This window comes from Typopeltis vanoorti, chromosome 22 (genome assembly GCF_054136105.1).
Source record: "Typopeltis vanoorti isolate ZY-2024b chromosome 22, IOZ_Tvanoo_1.0, whole genome shotgun sequence".
NCBI lineage: Eukaryota > Metazoa > Arthropoda > Arachnida > Uropygi > Thelyphonidae > Typopeltis > Typopeltis vanoorti.
Window position 1 is genome coordinate 49135066 of NC_143570.1, and position 21582 is coordinate 49156647.

General features: G+C 34.3%; 1 protein-coding gene and 1 long non-coding RNA gene across 7 annotated transcripts in view; both read left to right on the forward strand.

The window, feature by feature from the left end:
- The window catches only part of LOC150094406 (uncharacterized), a 127814-nt gene that overhangs the window by 103137 nt on the left and 3095 nt on the right, over nucleotides 1–21582 (forward strand). The window lies entirely within an intron of this gene.
- Nucleotides 5833–21582, forward strand: part of LOC150094407 (uncharacterized) — an 849964-nt gene continuing 834214 nt past the window's right edge. For all 6 annotated transcript variants that reach the window (XR_016550250.1, XR_016550249.1, XR_016550254.1 and 3 more), the window contains exon 1: nucleotides 5833–6185. This is a non-coding gene — a long non-coding RNA (uncharacterized LOC150094407). The remainder of the gene's footprint in view (nucleotides 6186–21582) is intronic.

The window sequence follows — 21582 nt, forward strand, 5'->3', positions numbered from 1 at the left end:
AGTCGATAGCATTCAACACCAAACAGAATGCTCAACGTAAACTGAATAATAGTTGATTAGTCACTATCATAATGTCCCCTGCAGAAAAAGGGCGAACGTATCTTTGGTGTAGTGATGTCATGGCCCATATCTAACGTCTGAGAAAATATGTGCATGTAAATAAGTACATGCCAAACAAGTTTGTCTGCTTTTGTGAATTACGAAGCATAATCAGTGAGAATTCGTGCTACCTCCCTTAATTTCGTTTCGGTCCTGTGTGCTGCGAGACTGACGGTGATGGTGAGGGAGGGGGGGATGAAGCAACACGTTATTCAAAATAAAAGCGCGTGCTTGCTGAGCTTCAGAGAGATGCCTCCGTTTTACTGTCTTGCTCATTGAATTATATAAAAACGACCTTGAATATCATGATAAGTATTGAAGATGGAGAAGGCATCGTTACTGTCATATCGAAAGCTGACATTTCGAAGAGTTTAAAGTTTGTTTCTAATAAAAACCGTATTGACATATTTTTCTAATAAGATAAAAGTCGCAGTTTGCAGCAATATCTGAACACTGTTTCCTTTTGTAATAAATTACTTTGATTGAAATTGTTTGAAATTGCGTAAAATGCGGTTTATAAAATATAAACACCAAGGAATCATAAATAATAGAAGCTAACATAGCATTCATATCTGCGGTTAATACATTTTTAGGAAAAAAAAAAACTTTTATAAATAATCCCTGACTTCTGAAACCTGCGCAGCACGCTACAGATGCAGTTTCTAAAGGGAAACCAACATTTTTGCTCTTTTCTTTTTTTTTTTCAATGTTTTTTTAAAATGCAATATCATTGCATTTTAAAAACTACTTACAATAACCCTTTCTGACCTTTTCTTGTTCACAAAGCATTCGTGTAATTTTAATTCGTATCGATATAATGACCTAGTGTCACGTGCTATGCATAGGAATTTTAAAACATTCTTATTGAACTGAGTTATACACGTATTATTCACTACAAAGCGATGGAGTCGTAACATTGTGTTTGTAATGTAATATATACGGCTATTTGCGATCAAATCTGCTACGAGGCATTCGGAATTGTCTCCCTTTTGTTGTCATTTGGTCTAAATTCATCTGGTAAACAAAAGGTCTTATGAGGTTGTTTGCTGTACGGTAGAACTGGTTTTGGTTGCGTAGGAAAACACAAGCGATTCAGCCATCGTCATACTCACTATTACATTATACTTTCATGATCTGGATGCAGTCGGAGAAAACAAATCAGAAACGCTCACTTCAGTCCTATTGATTACAGACCTGACTGTGCATAACAATCCTAGCTTTCCGATACCGAAGGATCGGCTGATGTGTATTCTAAACCTTGATATTTTGTCTGAAACAATTCAAACCCATTTGACTTTATATCTCAAAGTCGCATTCATGACTCTTATTACCGTGAATAACTGCCGTTATAAATCAACTGCCTTTAACGCAAGTGCCGACACTTCTTCCAAATGCCCTTTAAAACTTTAAATTTGTACACATTTCGGTTCTCGCGCGTGACTGCTATTCTCTTTTCAATAGATAGTGAACGAGTGGCCAACAGAGAAGATGTTACTTGCCAAGAGAGGATTCAGAATTGTGATTTGTGATCTGTTTATTGCATGGTATACAGCTGATTGGCGATGTTTTATCTGCTTTTATTAAAGAAAGCGTGGTTGGGATTTCTTTTTGACTAAATACACAACTGAAATGATGGCTAATACACTTTTAAGACAGATGAACGGCCAAAGGCAACTGTATCTATAAGTCTTCGGCGAACGCCAGCCAAGACGCTGTTACCATGATAAAGCAATACATTAGAGCTACGAGGAAGCCGTTAAAGGATAGCAGTTTCTTAGAGGATTAAATGACGTTTTCAGATGTCCAGGAGGAGAGCAGCAGCGAGAATTTGAAAACGATTCATCTGAGTCAGCTCAGATGAATAGATATGCAAATGACGGAGAAAAAATGTCGAACTCTGCAAAGGCCATTCTGCCTAAATCCCTTACATCACACTTTCCAGCAGAATACAAATGAAAAAGGAAAAATAAAAGTTAGGTTGGTTTTCAAATATTTTAGCGCCAACCCTACAGGAAAGATATTGTAAACATGTACGGGAATTGGAACTGCAAATATTCCAAACGCTATTTTGTAAATAAGAATAGAATCTTATATAAATGCTTCCAGTATTAATACATTAATATTAAATTTCTGATATTTTGTATTAACTTCCCTTTTGGCTGATTTCTCTTTTTTTCATCATAACTGTCACTTTTTAAACCCCCATTATGATGGCAAAATAATGAACGACAAAATGTACTCTACAAAAGTTTATACGAAACTATCTTTTTAATATTGTGCTATCTGTGTAATATTTTACTTTGTCGCAACAGATATATATATTAATTTCATTTTATTTTTCTCATTTAAAATTATTATCGCCATTTATGCTTAAATGAAGTGTTAGTCAGCAGTAGCACTTCGGAAGAATATGAACATATCAATTAGGCCAGGTGTGAGCAACATGATAAGATAAATTTTAATGAAAATAAAATATCCCGCGGAACCCCTTTGAATTACTCGCGGACTCCCGGTGGTCCGCGGACCACAGGTTGGGAAACACTGCACTAGAGTATTTCCATCTATCAGAAAGAAAATAACTATAATGCTCGTTTTTTTAAACGACTTCCCTCTGAAACAAAATACCAAGTTCAAGGATGGTGTAAAACAGGTCAGTCGTCAAGTCTGTTTAGACATAATTAAGCAAATAGCGCAGTCTTTATAGCGTTTAGCCTTAAACGGAAGTTATTGCAGACTTTTGCGAGTGTCACTTGCAGCATAGCTTACTGTTTTTCATTTATTTTCACTGCCCGCCATTGTCAGATTTTCTAGTTAACTATTTGGAACAGACGAAATTGTCTTCCTAAAATAAGTCATAAAATAGAGTTTGGTTTTCGGTGGAAGGATGTAAGACAAGTTTGGATTCCACACAGTAACAATCTTTGTACCGTTTTGAATTTGAAAAAACTTTTCAAATTCGAAAAAAAAAAACTTCAGATTAAAAGACCGAAGTTTTTGTTCACTGGTTATCAGAAGAGCGTTTTTTTTATAAAAGACATTTCTGAATTTCGGCAGAAAACTGTTGTTAGGGGTTTATTGATAATGTAAACTTCTTCACGTGGTACTGTCATAATAGCCTGAACACCAATTGATAGTACATATATCAGGATACTGACTTTTTTATTGCATACTGATCATTTTAACTAACGTTAATAATTTCTGATGAAAAGACAGTCCGAATTCTTTAGTTATGGTAGGTTGCCAAATATTATGAGATAAGAGAAAAATACAGATTAGATTACAACATTTACATTATTAATGTAGCTCAGTTATTCATATGCGATTTATTTTATTACATCAAAATATTATATTATCAATATTATTATTTATAATATAATTTATATTATAACTAACTTCGACACGCATGTAACAAACAAACAGCTAAAAAAAAATAAATAAAAATAAATACATTATTTGACGATATTTGCTGCCGACAGCGAGAAACTATTTTCCGCTGTCGGCAGCAAAAGGAGGAAGAACAGGCTTCTAATGGGCACCTATTAAGGGACCAAAGTACTCCAATGAAAAACTATTCACCTTTATGTTTCAAAGACATGAGTAGCGTTGGAATAAGTTAGACATAAGCCCTGGAATTATGATTAAATCCCAAGAAAGAGGGTGTGCGTAGTAATGATTAGGTAAACTAATTAGGTTATTTATGGGCTAATGGGGATGAATGTCCCAGAAAATTGCGTATATTTACTACCTCCTCGTGTCGTTACAGGCGTTCAATACGGCACAGCGATATTGTGGTTAAACAGACTGCAGCAAAGAAAACGATCTCATCGGAATCCTCTTTCTCCCCATCTTTACTAATGAAAAGAGGATTTACTGAAGATGTAACCATAGAAACCGATGGAAATCCGCGCTCTCGTCAATGACCATTCCCTATTAAAACGCTGTGGAGTGCTTGCGATAACAGCGTGGACAATAAAGGAAATTAAGTCTGTTTAATCTTAAAAAATTTCCCATTCGAGTCATATTTTTGATACTCAGTCTTGGAAAATGGCTGCACTCATACAGAGGTGATAATAGGCAGATATCATGATTGCCTCTCAACGTGCTATTCGTATCTTGGATAGCACCTTGTGTTTCGCTCGGCGTTCTTTATTGTTTCGTTTCTAGGAATGGAAACAAGAATCTCAAGACGTCGTAAGCATATTTTAATCTCTCTCTCTCTCTCTCTCTCTCTCTGTTACTAAAATTTCCTGTCTTTGATTAGCCTTTTGTTATTAATACAAGCATGGAGAGCAGGCTGGGAGGAAGCACGGAGCTTATGCTAGATTAAATTTTAGGAACGTTTTTTAAGTAGGTCCTTATTTTAAAGTTTTACACTGAGCGATGGAAATAAAAGCATACCTTCCTCTTTAACTTCCCTGAGAATAATAAAACTTATGGGTGTGTTTGCTAAACTGAATTGGAAAAAAAAAGAGGTAACTTTGGTCCATACACCTAAATTTGCTTTGAAAACTAAATACGATGGTCTGTTGGCCATACTATACTAATTTGCAAACAGAAAGAACATGAAACTCAGGTATAAGCAAAAAAATTGTGAGGTTAAGATTACAATTATTCCAGATTTTCAAAACGGTAATTTAATTACAATCCAGTAGGAAAAGAAATCCAAGATGTCATCATTCTAGAAAGAGGTAGAAAGACCAGTTTAAAGGAATAAAGTTATAAAGTGGAGACTCTGAGCCAAAAACAAAAGTCCATTGGGCAACAAGTAGAGAAGTACTCCTCTGTGTAGTAACATCAATGGCGGAGTACGATGACTGAAGATGCCTACTTCATTGTCTTTTAAGGGTCATTATAATTCTTGACCTGCAGGTATATGCAGGTTATGAAAACCAAAGATACTTGGTTATGAAAACTATGTCCTACTAATTTAGTAGGACAAAGTGGTTTTTTATATATCCATTGGAACAATTTGTTTGAAAATAGCGTACGTTCTCTGGCTGTTTTTTTTTTTTTTTGCTCTGTATAAAGCTAATTCACTTTCAGTTGAAAAGCGTTTACCTTGCCTACTTTTATAAGTTTTTTTCCCATTTAATTTTATGTGCATTTTTCAAATACACAAGAGGGTTCATTTTAACAGTGTGTTGGATTCTGAATGAAGAGAAATTTAAATTATTAATATTCCTTTCAGAATCCAACATAATCCGCCATGGCAAAGGCTACATTTGTAAATATTATTTTATGTAAATCTCTTGTTATAAATTATTATTCATGTAATTGCCTTGAGTTTATTTATTAAGTTTTATTAATTAATTTAAAATATGTGTTGACAATAATAGAACTCTGAACGAGAAACAATTTTGAAATATCACTCTGTTTATATTGTTTATTTCTGATTTAATATTATGAGAAACTGTATATATAAATTTAATATGCCTTATGTGAAATATAATATTTTAGTTTTTATTTATTACCAGTGTGTAAAATATAATGTTATGCAATGTTTCTGTTTTGGTTTTATTTTGTTTGTTACTATGGAGACGGGCGAGAAATAGCTGGCGCGTGCGTGAATGGCAAGATATTGTATTGAACTGAGAGAAGGAATTGAGATAAACAGAGCACGAGAAACAATTTTGGCGGGAAAATAGAAGGAAGGTATATAAGCAAAGAACGGAGAAAACCGGGGCTCTTTTCTTTATCAGGACGGGCCATTCAGGGATAGGAGAGTATTTTAGTATAGCACAGGCAGACGAGGAAAATACGGAGTAGCAGAAAAGGATTGCTGTAATTAAGCAATTAAATTACTGGGAAAGTATTAGGCAACTGAGAATAATTCTAGAAGTTAAAGAATTACTGCGTGTTCCATTAGTTTCATGGAACTTTAACAGAGTGCTGAATTAATCAAATAGTGTTAAGGAAGGAATGAGCATTTTCCTTTATCCAAATACGTCCATACATGTAAAATGCAACCATTAAAAGTTCAGTTATCATTGAGAAGATTTTTTCTAATTAGTGCTGCCATAGTGTGCTAAATAAATACAGTTATTAAGTGAGCCCATAGTGAAATTGATGAGCATAGGATTTACCAGGTAAGAACTGTCCATTTATAAGTTACTTCAGTGCAGAAATATATGTGTGATTCCTCCTGGTGATATCGAACTCTATTAGAAGTTAATTTAATGTTGTGAAGCTGTAAGTTTGACAGCAGAATGCTTATAGATTGAATCTATAAGATATTGTGACCTGTATGCTAAGATATTTATATTATTTTCTTGTCAGAGTTGAGCCTAAATGTATATTATATAACCCTGAATTAAATGTTTTTATTTAAATTTCAAATGATGAAATTTTTCGTTATATGGAAGGCGGGGAAAGAACACGGGGGCATCTATGTAAGTTAAGGTTGTTCTCAGTTAAGAAAGGGTTAAGAGCTATGTTTTTCTCCCAGAGAGCAGTGAGTGACTGGAATAATTTGCCCTTACGGGTAGTCAGTGCATTTTGTTTAAATGAATTCAAGAGAAGGTATGATAGCTGGGTTGGGTAATTTACAGCCTCCCTCGATGAATCCTCGACTCCCTGGAGGTCTCAGATAATAATAATAATAATAATAATAAATTATTAACTTATTTAGTAAAAGGTTAATATCTTTGCAACTATTCATAATTTTCTCCAATTGAGAAATGCTTCAAATAGTTTTCTAATGTTAATATTAATATTCAATTTTAAAATAAATTATACAATTTCTCAAGGTTCTCAATTATTACATTATCTTTTGATTATAATTTAATTTTAATATTTCTACTTGTATTTCATGTTTCTCATGCTTTAATTTAATGCTCTTATGTATTATATATGCTTGTAGTAAATTGTCTTATTTTATTTTGTGCATTAACAGAGAATAGTGGTGTACTCAGTGTTTATTCAATCAAGTAGATCAAATGATATCCGTTCAGCCATACTGAAGCTACGACGATATGTCGTAGAAGAGAATGTAGTACGCAATTTCTGTGGCGGAGTACATGGCGCGCACCCTATCCATCAGGATGTGACAGTTATCTCATCTAGTGGCTCGTGATTTCGATTAAATACTGTCTCATAGTCAGATATGACGAATTTAGTATATCGATATAGAAAATGTCAATGGATAACAATCAATAATAGTGTATGGGGTATCAGACAAACTTAAACACTTCTTCCTTTTCTTCCTTGTACTGCTCATGCGCCCCACAAGGCTATCTGACTGCTTATACGATTCCTTCAATAAGTTGTTTTTAATCCTACAATTTTACTTTATTTTTGGAACACTTATAATAATACAGACTGTAGCGATTCACATAAATCAAGACACATTTAATTGCACACAGACGGCAGAGAATTTCTCAATGGTGAAATTATTCCTTCAAGAAAATTATATTAGTTTCATACTCCTATCACTACTTTCTTCTAGCCCATACAGAGTTTCTTCGTCTGTCGTTAGTCATCCAGTTCGTGATTTGCATACCAATGACTGATCCGTCTTGTGGAAGCAAGTTCCTGCTGTTTTGAATTCTATGACACTTTTACATATTTCAACGAACATTACACTTTCTTATTATAAATCTGTTACTTAGCAAAATCATCCTAAATGCTTTAATTTTCATCGATAAATAACTTTCAAATGAAGTACATTTTTCGTCATCTCACCGAGTATCTCCAAGATATGACGCTGTCCTTAACTTTATCAACGATTATCTGAATAGTGATTGATAAAGACAGTACCGTCACAAAAAACACCTGTTCCCGTAATTGGAAGAATAAGGATCCCGGAAAGGGGGTACATTATAGTAACATACATTTTAGCTGACTGCATACAGTTTATTAGTATTTGTAATTGAACACATTTTTCCATTTGATATATCTAGTGTTTGTTGTCAGAGACCACCACCAGCTCCCCCTTGATCGGATATATTACACCTCAGGAGGGTACTATTGGTGGGAGCCGCCTTAGGTTTTCTTTGTTTAGCTCATCTTGCAAGCAAAATTAACAGTGGAGATGTTACTACCTGTCATTATCATCCTCCTAGATAAACACAGAAGAAACCTTGGACAATTCCATGTTATCTTGGTCATCGTCCGAAAACGAACAAGAACAGCGTCATCTCTTGGAGGCAGCAGAAAACGTATGAAAATCTGTGTTCTTAGGGACACTGACTAATTGAAAAATACAAACATTTAAACATGAATTCAGGCTGGGGAAAAGATTTACGATGGAAACGTGGGATGTTATATCATTAAACATTAATAATCCAAATATTATCAAAACTTAAAAAATATATACTGTTAAATATTCCATATTATTTACACATTAAGTAGCCAACTTATGTCATTTCAAGAGGAAATTGCTCTCACTATAATTTATCCGTCATTAGTAGTGCAAAAGATGGTCAGAGCCTGGATATCTGAAAACAACGAAGTAAATATCTTTATTGCTACGGCATTCAGAAGGAGAACAAAAGGATGAGGATTCCGAATCAAGAAGAATAATGTGACAGACCTGTGAAAAGTAGACTTGCAACAGGTAAATTAAAGATTAATCACTGGCATCAACAATTCTTTATAATAAAGAAACCGAGCTATTCTATAACTAAATTACTTTAATTGTAAATAATGTGGAAAGAATTAAGTGGAATATTTAAAAGTATATCTTTAAGTTTTGATAATATTTGGATTATTACAAAGGGAAAAAATATTAAGAACATTATGTCAAAGCAATCAAAAATTAGTGCAAATATAACTTTTCATCGAAAACATTAAATAGAAAAATAGAATATTATATATTAATGTTTTCTCTGTAAAGAAATATGTTCTGTGAAAAGAAAGAAAAATTGGATGTTACTACAGTATTCCAATGTTCATTGTATTTCCTTATCCCCTCATGTAATACATAAATTTTATTTTATTACTTCTGTTTGCCTATTAAGCCTGTAGTTCTGTAGGACATAACTACAGGCTTAATAGGCAAACAGAAGTAATAGTAAGCCTGTAGTTATGTCCTTTCACACAAAGTGTTTTCAATGGCCGGTTTATGTTTTTCACGGAAAACACGAGTTTTGGGGAGTTAAAAACCTATCATTTTCGTATGGGAAAGCATAATTCAACTTCAGGTGAAAGGCTCTTCATTTTTTTTTTTTTCGTAGTCGCAAGACTCGAATCAACGCTTTTTAATCAAATGAACATTGCCAATAACTAGAGAGGCTCTTTTGCTAATAGTCCGTACAAGAGAGAATATGTAGGAAGAGTTGGATACATGACATCTGCTTTTTTTAATTAGGACTGGTCATAATGGAAAAATGGCAATTTGAATTCATTAATTAGATCATTTTTAGCAACATATCTTTCTTAAATGGAAATATAAGATGCGAAGTCTGAAAAATGTCATTCATTATAAGGGGCACTTCTTAAGACCCCAAAACTTCGGTTCTTAAAATGTATTGAGTGTAAAAATTCACTCCCCATTTTCCTCGGAGAAATTCTCGATGTATCACACTTTGTAATAACGTATTTTATGTAAGTGCCTTAAACTTGCTAACTTTCTTCTACTGTCTAAACTTAATGTCCACAGTAAGAATCAGCGATACATAAAGCGAGACTTCTCCGCTAATCCGTCTGGCAAGCACGCACAGTGGGATAAGCACAGCTGATAATCCGTTTTTATTATATTAATCAGAATAGATAAGGGTGGTCATCGGCAATGAGGACTTACGTGGGAGACGGATGTAAGTTTGATAGTTTCTTGTATTACTGCGATTCCGCAGGCAATAAGGAGAACACTAGTCAGTTCAAGATTCAATAATGGGAAAATGCGGAGTAGATACGAGTTTATTCACTCGGTTCCGCATTGAATACTGTCGTTATCTGGAAATCTTTAATTTTTACTACTTCTCCCTTACACAATCACATTCGTTTATTATTATCTACGAGTATGTATCCTCCGCAATCAATTTATCTCCAGGTTCTGTTTCTGAATCGCGTTTATTTCTGTTCATGTAATAATTCATCTCCGTTGTACTTATCAGGAAAGATGTGCTTCTAACAACGCTTGCATATTGCATTACAACATGGCACGTGATTATCTACAAAATTAATCTTGCCACTTGAATATCTGTTACTGTGTATTTTGCGATGCACAGACTGTGGACAATACTGCTATGATTTAGAAGCTAGATTTCATAATGCTAGCAACAATGAAGTTCATGACTTTATTTGAAAATCCGAGAAGGAATTACCGCAACAATTATTACAATTGGTTATTTTATAAATGTTTTCTTTTCCTAAAATAAAGAGCCAAAAGGCGACAGTTCGGCAGATGTATTCCAGGAACCTTTCTGGTCAACTTAATTTTTATGAAACTTTCATAGTTTCTACATTCGGCTTTGAAATAATGCTGGATCTAATATCCACTTAATTTTTATAAGTTTTTTGCATTTATTTAAACTACTGTTCTTGTTCAAGCAGAGCAATATTATTAACAATAAATATTTTAATAGAGTTTATGATCTGGATACGAGGATAAAAGGTAATACTGTTAGAGTTTTATATTTTACAATTGCAATGAAACGTATCAGGAAGAATTTCTGACGCCTTTGAGAGGAAACCAAAATACACTCAGATTCATTGTCTATTCTTGTCGTATGTAATGGTATCTTAAACTGTATCAGTCTCTCTTTCTCTCTCCCCCATTATGGCATACAGAATTTGAAGCAAAACGATCCAATACTACTCGCTACTTGTAAAAGTCAGGGCACTGTATTCAGAAAATTCTTCGAGTAAAATTAGCTTAAAATCGTTTGTTGCCCAGTGGAGATGCTTTTCACTGGACAACAAACAACAAGTTTTTGCTTCGAATTCCACGATGGGTATGGACGTTTGTAGATGGCTTTAAATTTTAGATGAATTTAATCTAATGGTGGCAGACCACCTCTCTGCTTCCTGAAGCTCTGAAACCACATGAAAAGGTTTCATATCTGGTCTTTAGAACAGGATTCCTGGATTATATAACTCGTAGCTCACGAACAGTGTTAATGAAAAATAAGGTACTTAGGATTCACACGAACGGAAGTTTTCAATTCATAACACTCTAGTAATGTAGGTAGCTGGAAAGAGAATATCGCATAGTTGAATGGATGTAATATTTGAGCAGGGCTAATTGTTCTTGAGGAAGCAATGCACCGTACAGAGTAGAGTGAGGGAGAAAATCTAATCTCTTGGACGCATACAAGGGTCAAGAAAAATTAATGATTGAAATTATATCAAGGAAGAAAACTTCACCTTACATAGAAATTGATGTTATGAAAGGTCGACGTTTGAAAATAAAGCAAAATACAAAAGACTTTTGTATTTTGTTTTATTTTTTTATATCAGAACAGATTTCCATTGCCTCATATTCTTTCACTCGTACGAGATAAAGCTGAAATAGAATATCTCTCTCTCTCTTCTCTCCCAGCAAAAAAAAAAGTCACACACACTATATATCCTTTAATTTCCAAGTGGAAATACGAGGTTGGGCTGAAAAGTTCTCGGCCTCGACCATAGATGGCAACACTATCGGCACGATGTTTTTTTTTTTCTAAGTTGATACATCTGTCATAAGCATTCATGTGAAATTGTAAGTCATTTTATCAAGTAGTTTGTTTTATACTGCTATAGCTGAAGCAAAAGTGTTGTCTGTATCACTTGAAATGGATAAAATTGAATATCATGCTGTTATAAAATTCTTTGTAAAAGAAGGTTTAACGCCAAAAGAAGTTCATTTGAAGCTCATAAACGTTTATGAGCACTCTTCTCCTTCTTTTACTCCAGAACGAAATGATGCAATACCAACTGGTATTGCATCATTTACTACTCATCTTTCTGAAGAGTGGGACATTTTTTTCCATATTCCAAGCAGGATCGTTCTTTAGCAGATTGGAAAGTGAAATGGACCTGCAAGGCAAACACTTGTACAGCGTGGATAGATGAATTGTGAGACGCGTATATATAGAGGAAGAATGACTGACCGGGATATTCTATGAGCGGTATGTTAACAGCTCTAGTTTCAGATCAATCACTAACCTGTAAACCAAAAGAACTGCAAGGGGTTTAAAATCGAATTATGTCACTGAACTCCATTATGCCAGAGTTTACGATCTCAAGTGGAGTGTTTATGCTGATGAGGTACAGAATTTTTCGCCCCACATGATGACAGTCTGTAAGGTGCAGATACTCATTACTGAGAGATCTTATCTAACAGAAGATCTATTTGTAAAAAAATCTGCATATAAATAATTGCCAATTTATATGGACGTTTTGTTAATTAACATTTAATGTTATCTGCACAGATTTCGTGTAGGCAATAAGAATTTTTCGCATTTAATCAAATTTTATATTGGATTTACACGTCAGGAAAATACTTAGGGATATAGCTGTCGAGCAAGAAAAGCACTCTCCTGCTACTAGGGGGATCCGACAATATAAATATTTATTTCCTCTTGAGTACAAAAAAGCGAAGAACTTGTTCGCGAAATCTTTGACCTAAGAAATGATAGCGGAAAGATGAGGATGGAAGAGATGTAGAAAGCAAGTCCTGCTCACGAAATTTTGTGATGAAACATCTGGAAATTCTAAGTGCAGAGGATATAAAATCGAATTTCTTCAACAGCTAGGGATATTAATACAACGCTCACTTTCCAATAATGTACTTATTTTTAACTTATGGATGGCTACATTCAAAGTTATTACAAGATGAATCACGAAACACTTGAATGGCTGCTATTGTTCAAATACTTCTGGTTCATATTAAGTTAAAATTGGACAATAAATAAGCACTTATTTTTCATTAATGTTCGAGCGATAACGTGTCTTATTTAAGAGTAGAAGAGAAATACATCTAGGTGGGCATGCAGCTTATTAAAATATTTTTTTTAGCTTGATAATAGAGTTGGGTTATTTAATGTGGAGTTTCTTTCGATTAATCCAAAAACTGATTGCCTGGTTGTTTATAAATTAATGCAAGGATAAATAAGTGTGTGTGGGTGGGAGGGGGGGAGTCTCGACAGTTACTGGACATCTGCTCATGCAGAGAACGGTTGAAGTTACGTGATACCCCTAGTGGTCATCTGTCCCTATCTGAAATGAACATCTTTCACAGTGGCTTAATAACAACAAGCTGAGCGATATTTTGACAAGCAGACATTGTACCATTAGCAAAGAGTAGCAGTGATCACGCGATTATAATCGATATCTGGTTTCCTTCATCATGACATATTCTATTAATATCCATAACTTGAATTTTTAATATTAGTCGCGAGCGAAATGGTCCCGCCTACACTTTATTCCTAAACAATGTTAACATATGAAAAGTAAAGTTCTGATAACACTACCGAAGATATCCACACAAGTCAATGAGGATGTCTTCTGCACTCAGTCAGCTTATATAATCATTTTTGGACCTTTGACCCTCCCTTAAAGATAACTAAGGAGAGAAATTTATATGAACGACATGTTGCGACTTCAAAATCATTAGTTAAATAATATACATATGTATACTTTTCTCGAATAGTCTACAAACTGAGAACGTCAATGTGATGTTTCCCATCCTTCATGTAAGCAACTTTTATTTCGCATAGCAGAATACGAGGCTTATGTAATTCAAGTTACTACCACTGATGACAGGAGTAGGACAAGAATGTGGGCTAGATAGATGCTAGAATAATCTCAGGTTATATTACCCAAATGCTAAAGTTGTGTTGGTTATGATTTAGAAGCAAGGAAGGCAGTAGGTGGCACTATAACAATCAAATAAAATCCTTAACAATTACTATTATGACACCATCGCTGAAAGTTCGCGAACAATGTACCAATGGCGATATGATGATGATGCATATCACTAGAACTACATGGCCAGAAAGTCGCATTGTTTGGCTCGCCGATAGCTTCTAAATCCAAAGGTTTTAAAATTCTAAATCTAACTCCTTTGGGATTTGTTACAAGTCCATTGTCGCATGAGTTGCCGTAGGCTCATGTGCATTTGTGAATTAAAAAAAAATAGCGAGGAACTGTACTACGCCCATTAATTTAGCTTATTCTTGCGTGCTGAGAGACAGGCGGTATGGTGTGTGTGTATGTATATGTGTGTGTGTGGGGGGGGGGGGGGGGGGGTTTAAGGAGTGAAGCAGCAGTTGGATGTAAAAGTTAAAGCGCTTACTTGTTAAATTTCGGAATTTAGTTCAAATGTATGCTCTATATGAATAACGCCTCAGTTCTATTATATTATTTAAATATATATAAAATGCTCCTGAATATTATGTTGAAGTAATGAAGAACGGAGAAGGTATTATTAGTGTCACATCAACAAGCTGATATTATTTCAAAGAATTTACGAAAACGCATCTTGTTAAAATTAAATGCATGCTGACCTGGTTTACTAATAAATGAAAGTAATAGTTTTCTAGAAATATCCACAGTTTCTCTTTTTGTAATAATTTACCTTCACTACTTCAGGTAAACATCAGCTAATTAACTGTCTGAAATGCGGGCTACTAAAAATGATTTGGCTTGGACTTAATGTTTAAATTCTAGAGATAGAGTCCTGAAACAGAAGTTAAATCGTTTATAGGTAAAGTACTTAATTGTTTAAAAATTATCAAGCTTACCCTGCGCACGGTATGGTTGCTTATAGAAAGCATTAGCAGTTCTTGTTTTTTGCTCATGGCTTTTTATTTAAATGTTTTTCTAATAATATTGATTGCAATAATAATTTGCAGGCGTTTTTCTGTTCACAAAGCATTCGTGTAACTGTATACATTGAAAAAACCCTATTGTCATGTATTATACGAACAAATTTTATATTTCTAATTGCGTTATATAAAGTACTTAGAATACATTACGAAGAGATGCTTCCTAACATTTTGTAGTTGTAATATAAATATAAACAGCTCTTTGCAATCGCATCATCTCTCACTCTACTGTGATTCAATCGGAATTGTTTCTCCTTTCGTTACCATCACTCTAAATTCACCTGATAAACAAAGATCTTAAGACGCTGTTTTGCTGGACGTTACAACTGGTTTTGGTTGTGTCGGAAAACTCACGGGATTCTGCTACCATCGTACACACTATTACATTATACTTTCATGATGTGAGTGGGTGCAGAAAACAAATCCGTAAACTCCACTTCAATCTCCGTGATTACAATCCTCACTCTGTGTATGTGTGTGTGTATACAACTCTAGCTCGTCGATACCGAAGATTGCGCTTGTGTGTATTCTAAATCTTAATCTTTTGAGTGAAGCAATTTCCATTTGTCTTTATAGCTCTAGTCGCATTCATGACGCTTATTCCGTGAATAACTGCCATCAACACAAATGCCGGCACCTCCATCTGCTGTTTAAAACTTTTTAACTTTGTATGCAATTCAGGTTTCGCGTGTAATGGCTGTTCCCCTTTCACGAGAGAGTGAACGAATGGCCAGCCTACATGACGTTATTTGCCAAGAGAGAGAGAGAGAGATTGAGAGGATTTGGAACTGTGATTTATTTATAGGATTGTCTACAGCAAATTGGCGTTGTTCTATCTGCTCAAATTAAAGAAATCGTGATTGATATTTACAGTTGAATCTAAGAGTACAACTAAAATGATAGCCGATACATTTCAAATCAAATTTTCCATTTGAATGGGCAAAGGCGAATGTATCTACAAGTCTTCGGCGAAATTCACCTGATAAAAATAAATAAATAAATAAATAAATATAATTAATGGCGTCAGCCAAGACGCCATTACCATTAAAAAACAAAGCAATATAGTAGAACTACGAAGAAGTCGTTAAAGGATTCCAGGAGAATTGGAGGATTAAATCAAGCTTTTGTATACTTAGTTCACACTTACCAGTCCACAGCTTAGAAGAGCTAAGCTGTGAAAAAAATAAACATTTTAGTGCTTGCCGTGCAGGAATAATGACGTTAACACTTGTTTGGATAGACTAAAATGTCCCGAATACCATTTTATCAACGAAAATAAAACTTAATTTTTAGGCTTTCAAATATTAATACAAAAACATCCAGAAATTCAATATTAGCTTCCCTTTAAAATTTCGCTAATTTCTCTGTGTATGGTGACTACACTTTTCAACTTTCATTAGGAAATCAAGTTTTCAATGATTTCCTTATGTATCCTTTTCTAACCAGCTCCACGATTTTGATTTGAGTTTTAGTCTTTTCGTAGCATTATTGGATTTCATCGTTTTTGGAAGTCTTAAGTTTTGTCACTAAATCGGTTATTTGATTTCACTTTGTTACCTGCTCCAGTCCTTTCTTTCGCTCTCTCTCCAGCGATAATTTATCTCCCCCGATAAGATAGATTTGTGGAATTTTCAAACGTGTTAGGAAGTTCCACCAATCTATCTTATTCCATCAATTTATCTTATCGCCAACTCATTTTTATATAGCTGAAAATCGAAATACTAAGAAACGTAACTTCGACTCCTTTACAATAAAATTCAGTGTTAGGATCCCACATATGATACATCATGGGATAGAGCGAGAGAGAGAGAGGAAACGAGAACATAGTCATACGTTTTCTTACTATTAATATTTGAAATTAATGTATGAAATAATTTGTATTTCTTAATTCATTTCATTGGGAAATGGTTTACTAATTAGATTGATTATTAGCCAACCTTTAGTACGAAAAACACAGTAATTAATAATTAAGTAATAATAAATAAATAATTAATAAATGATGCTACAGATTAATACATTAATACAAACAATAATATTTCTATGTTTCTTTCTCGAAAAGAAAGAAATTAACTCTCCCTATACAACAGGATGAAGTCCTTAAAGATACCCCGCTCTCATCCACTAGATTCCGTACCCTTGGTGTAGCGGAGAGTAAGAGAAAGAGCTGCGGTAAATTAGAAATCTGTGCGCAAAAAACTTACTTATGCCCACTTCTTACGTGATGATATTTACTCAACTCCAACCAAACTTCGCAAACATCTTCATTTGAATGAAACGATTACCATAGACCAAAGGAGTATCCTCGTCCTAAGTTTCAACTCTGATAAATAGCACCAGGAGATAATGCTAGATATACGGGTGTTTCCATTATCTGGCCATTCGTAACACGATTGAATTGGAAGCGGGCTCCAAATATGTTCATTCGTACCTTTAATCCATTATTAATTTAGTTGAGAGATGTTTCAGATATTTTTAGATGATCTCAGTGCTGCCCGCCATCGACGGTTTTAAATTAGCTAACGGCTTTTAATTAAGATTCGCGAAATTACTTTCAGCATAAATCATCTAAATAATGTCCCGATAAACACGTAATTCACATAATCTTTTATATAATGGTCTGTTATATATGTCTGTTAACTGACTGTGTTCTCTAACCATCTAATGTTGTGCATGCTGAATATTTCCAGTTTCTAGTGAGGGAAAAAAAACTGCCATCTATGTGTGAGACCGACTAACTCGCATTCAGTTTAAAAGTCGCACCTGGTTGCTTCCGAATGAGTGTAATCCTCTCAAGACGGATCGACTAATTTATGAGAAACTACAAACCAAACAATGGAATCGCATTACTTAGCGCTTAAATCTTAATATGAAATAAATATACCCCAAAATATTTAATTAAATCGCTATGCTAGTTCAAGGTAAGCAAATTTTAGCGCAATTTATTTGCCAAGAAACTGTCTTAATCGTCTCTAAAAATTATAATTTTTCCATCATTAGGGGAGTTAAATTTCAATAATATATATGACGCGGAAGGATTATTGTTATTTTTTTTTTTATGAAAATGAGGATCATCTTTTCTGAGATTGCGATGTTTATCACGAAGACTAATCCGGTGTTTAAGAGCGGGAAAAAAACAAAGATGAAACTAGTTGATATTAAGAAGCATTAAACTACTAGATTTAGAGTCACTGCCTACAGTGTAATTAAGCAAGAAACTTTTATTTAAAAAATCTATTACGCGAATCATGTGATCTGTTAAGGATATATTTTTATCATCCCTTCAACTACATTCATTTTCCAAAAACTTATACCGAACTATATTTTAATGGTATCTTATCATATATGCCGCTTGGCTCATAAGAAATACAGAACCTGTTGTTGGATTGTCTGGGGGCTGTTCCTTTTCCTTCAGGTAATTCCAAGATCTGGAGAACATGATGGCCAATTAATTATAGGTCTTCGGAAATTATTTGGTCGACAACAAAGTACCTTAGGAGTTCCATTGTGACTCTGGAAGTATTGGCGCTTGCTCCACATCTTGGGTCATCCACTACCACACTGCGTACAAAATTTTCTATCATGGCCCTATATCACTCCCTAGTGTTCGTCACTGTATTATCGACGTCATCTGGAAAGGAGTAGGGCCCGTTGATCCTCTTTGACATTATACCGCACCAGACCGTGCAGTTGAGGTGATGCAATCCACGCCGGTGAATAATCCCTAAATTCTCTGAGTCCCAACTCCAGCAGTTCTGCTTGTTTATGAAACCATTGACCCATAAACCATTAACAAGTTTTTTAAATGGAACTTCATTTGACTGAGGAACAGTATTTCATATCAGGTGTGAGCAGGTTTACGTGAAATATATAGAAACGCGAGAAAAAATAAAGCACCTCAGTGAATGGCGATGATGAAGGTAACAACCTACCGACCCATATGAAATGAACTTCAACCAAGGTTTTTTTTTTCCTCAGGAGAGAATCTATTCCTCTCCCAAATATCGTCTTATACTTGGAAGTCAAAAAAGTGGCCATTCCAATTAGCCTGTAATTCATCTTAGAGACTAGAGATGCTTGCTTGCACTAACTCCAGACACGTGCTTATCATGTCAATTCTAAGCTCACGTGCATTATGCACAATACAAATATCCGAAGTTATTTTGCTGCCAGAAGTACTTTCTTGATTATATTTCCTCTGTATCCATATGTATGAAGAGTATTTGGCGGTAATAATCACCATTTTCTGTGTTTAACATCACTTGATTTAAGCAACTAGGAGGAAGGACAGAATCGCAAGAGATTAATATTAGTAAACAGGGCTCTGAATTACTATTGCAACTAACTTTTGAATAGGCAATTGCAGTTAATATCTATTATCGAAATTGAGGCTGAAAATTCATTATGACACCACAGGGAAGTGGAACTTATTTTACATGACCTTGTAAATAAGTGTAAATAAAACTATTTGACGATCTCACTATAACATCGAAAAGCTTCTTTCAAGTATCCGCTTTCGTTAATTAAGAATGAAATTATTTGGTTCGCTAATCACAGATTAATGATTAGCGAACCAAATAATTTCATTTGAAATTTGTTTTAAATCACAGATTAGTGATTTCAAACTTGCATCGAAAAATGGTCATTACTACTGCTCTTCTAGCTCGATAAATTTCTCCGTTAAAGGAAGCATTAAAAATCTACAATTTCTGACTTCATTCCAACAGTCGCATGAGTCCTTTCATTCCTTTTCCCCCACGCGTCACATGATAAAGATATATTCCAGTCATTAATTCCACATACGAAGCTCGAGCTGATGGCTGTCATTGTTAACCAATAGAGAACAAGAATCACTGATTGCATTCGCATTCTTCTCATTGAATATAAACGATGCAAATTAATTGTGATCAAACCTTAGAAATATTCTGAAAACTAAGTTTGTAATTAACTACTTCATAACCTGAGTATCTCTAGATTTATAGCAAATTTTACTGAAGTGTTATCTGTGTGAATCATTTTGTTACAGTGCTCTCTCTCTCTCTCTCTCTCTCTCTCTCTCTCTCATTAACTTGTTTGCTTTCTATGAACTAGTTATCCGTTGCAGAAACTATTTTCTCAAAACCCGTTAACAAAATATTAATTTTCATCAACAAACCCTTCAGTGAGGACAGCATCATCTAGATGAATGCTGAGCAACTAGCAGTTGCTCCCATAATTTAATAGTCGAACTGGAATAAAGGAGTAGAACATGGCAATGAGAACTGGCAAGGATTGTGATCCTTAAGCATTTGTGATAGATGGGTGCGCGAATGCACCCCCATCTATCACAAATGATGGTGGCGCGAAGATAGATATGGGGGCGCGAAGCGTTATTTGTTTCATAAATCGCATACTAAGAAATTGTTATTTTCGAAAAAATCAAATTCGAAAATGATGTGCTTTGGAATCTGTGATATGATGAGATGAGATAAGATTAGATAATTGTTGGCATCTATTTTAATTTAGATTTGACACGAACCACGAGAAATTCGATGTCTTTTCAATGTTGGAGAAAAAAGATTGATTAGTTAATGTTATTCTTAACCATGCGATATGAGTGCGATTTTCACCTTTTCTCCTTAGTAAATGCGATTAAAGCAATATGGAATCGTTGTTTACTCAATAGTCAAAGGAATAAAGATGTTTTCCTCTGCTCTTTTTTTTCTCTAAAATTTGTCAATAACTTTTTTTTTTCTTCTGTTGCTGGGTAGTGCGAAATCGCAAGAGATATTCAAAGGAGCACCTGCCTGTCTATCCTTGCGTTTTTTTCCCTGCTTGCTCGAATGTCTAATACATTTCGCTTGCGAAATTCTACACTAATTACGAGAGCAGTCTTAAGCCTAACAAATGTCATGCAAAGAAAATTAAACAAAGAAGAAATTTTAATAAGGTGATATCTCATACTTTTTTGTAAAAAATTTCAAGATCTTTCGTAGCGAAGATAAAGAGCTAGATGATCTCAAGGGAAGCATGCACAATTTAAAGTGGCAGAAGGTAATTAGGTTGCAAAGCGAAAGAAGTTTAGCGTGAATGGAATAATTATTATCTCTCTTGTTTTGCAATGTATACCATCGCAGGCTTTTAATCAGTTAGCACTGCCATATGCACACTACTACCATTATTCTTAAAAATCATGTTTTCGACGCCTATAAATGAATAGAAAAAGGTATTGCTATGATTTATGTAATTATATTTATACTAGCTTATAAGATATTAAACATGATGGCCAGAATAGTGCAATTAAAAAAATACTTAAGTGTTACAATTTTCTGTTTCTGCTGACAGAACTCTAAGAGCACATGTAGACTCAATATTCAGGAGGCAAAGTATAAAACTTTCACTTATTAGAATTTTATTCTAAAGGAATAATAACATTTATGCATTGTGATTTATTATAATATAAAAGGCATTAATATACATTTATAATTACAAACCATTTAATTAGAATTATATAATTAGAATTTTTCGAATTTCAACATTTTAAAAATGCTATATTCTATAAATCTCAGTTTATTATACATGAGGTTATCCAATGTATATATTATAGTGTATAGATCAATTACGTATTTGACGGCGTAGGAGAAGCATCTTTATTTCCTAAAAATTATCTCAAAAACGCCGAAAGTTGAAATTTTAGTTACAGTTTTGATCGGCCAAAATCTGTTATTTTATGCTTCTACTTTCGTACGTTTGTCAT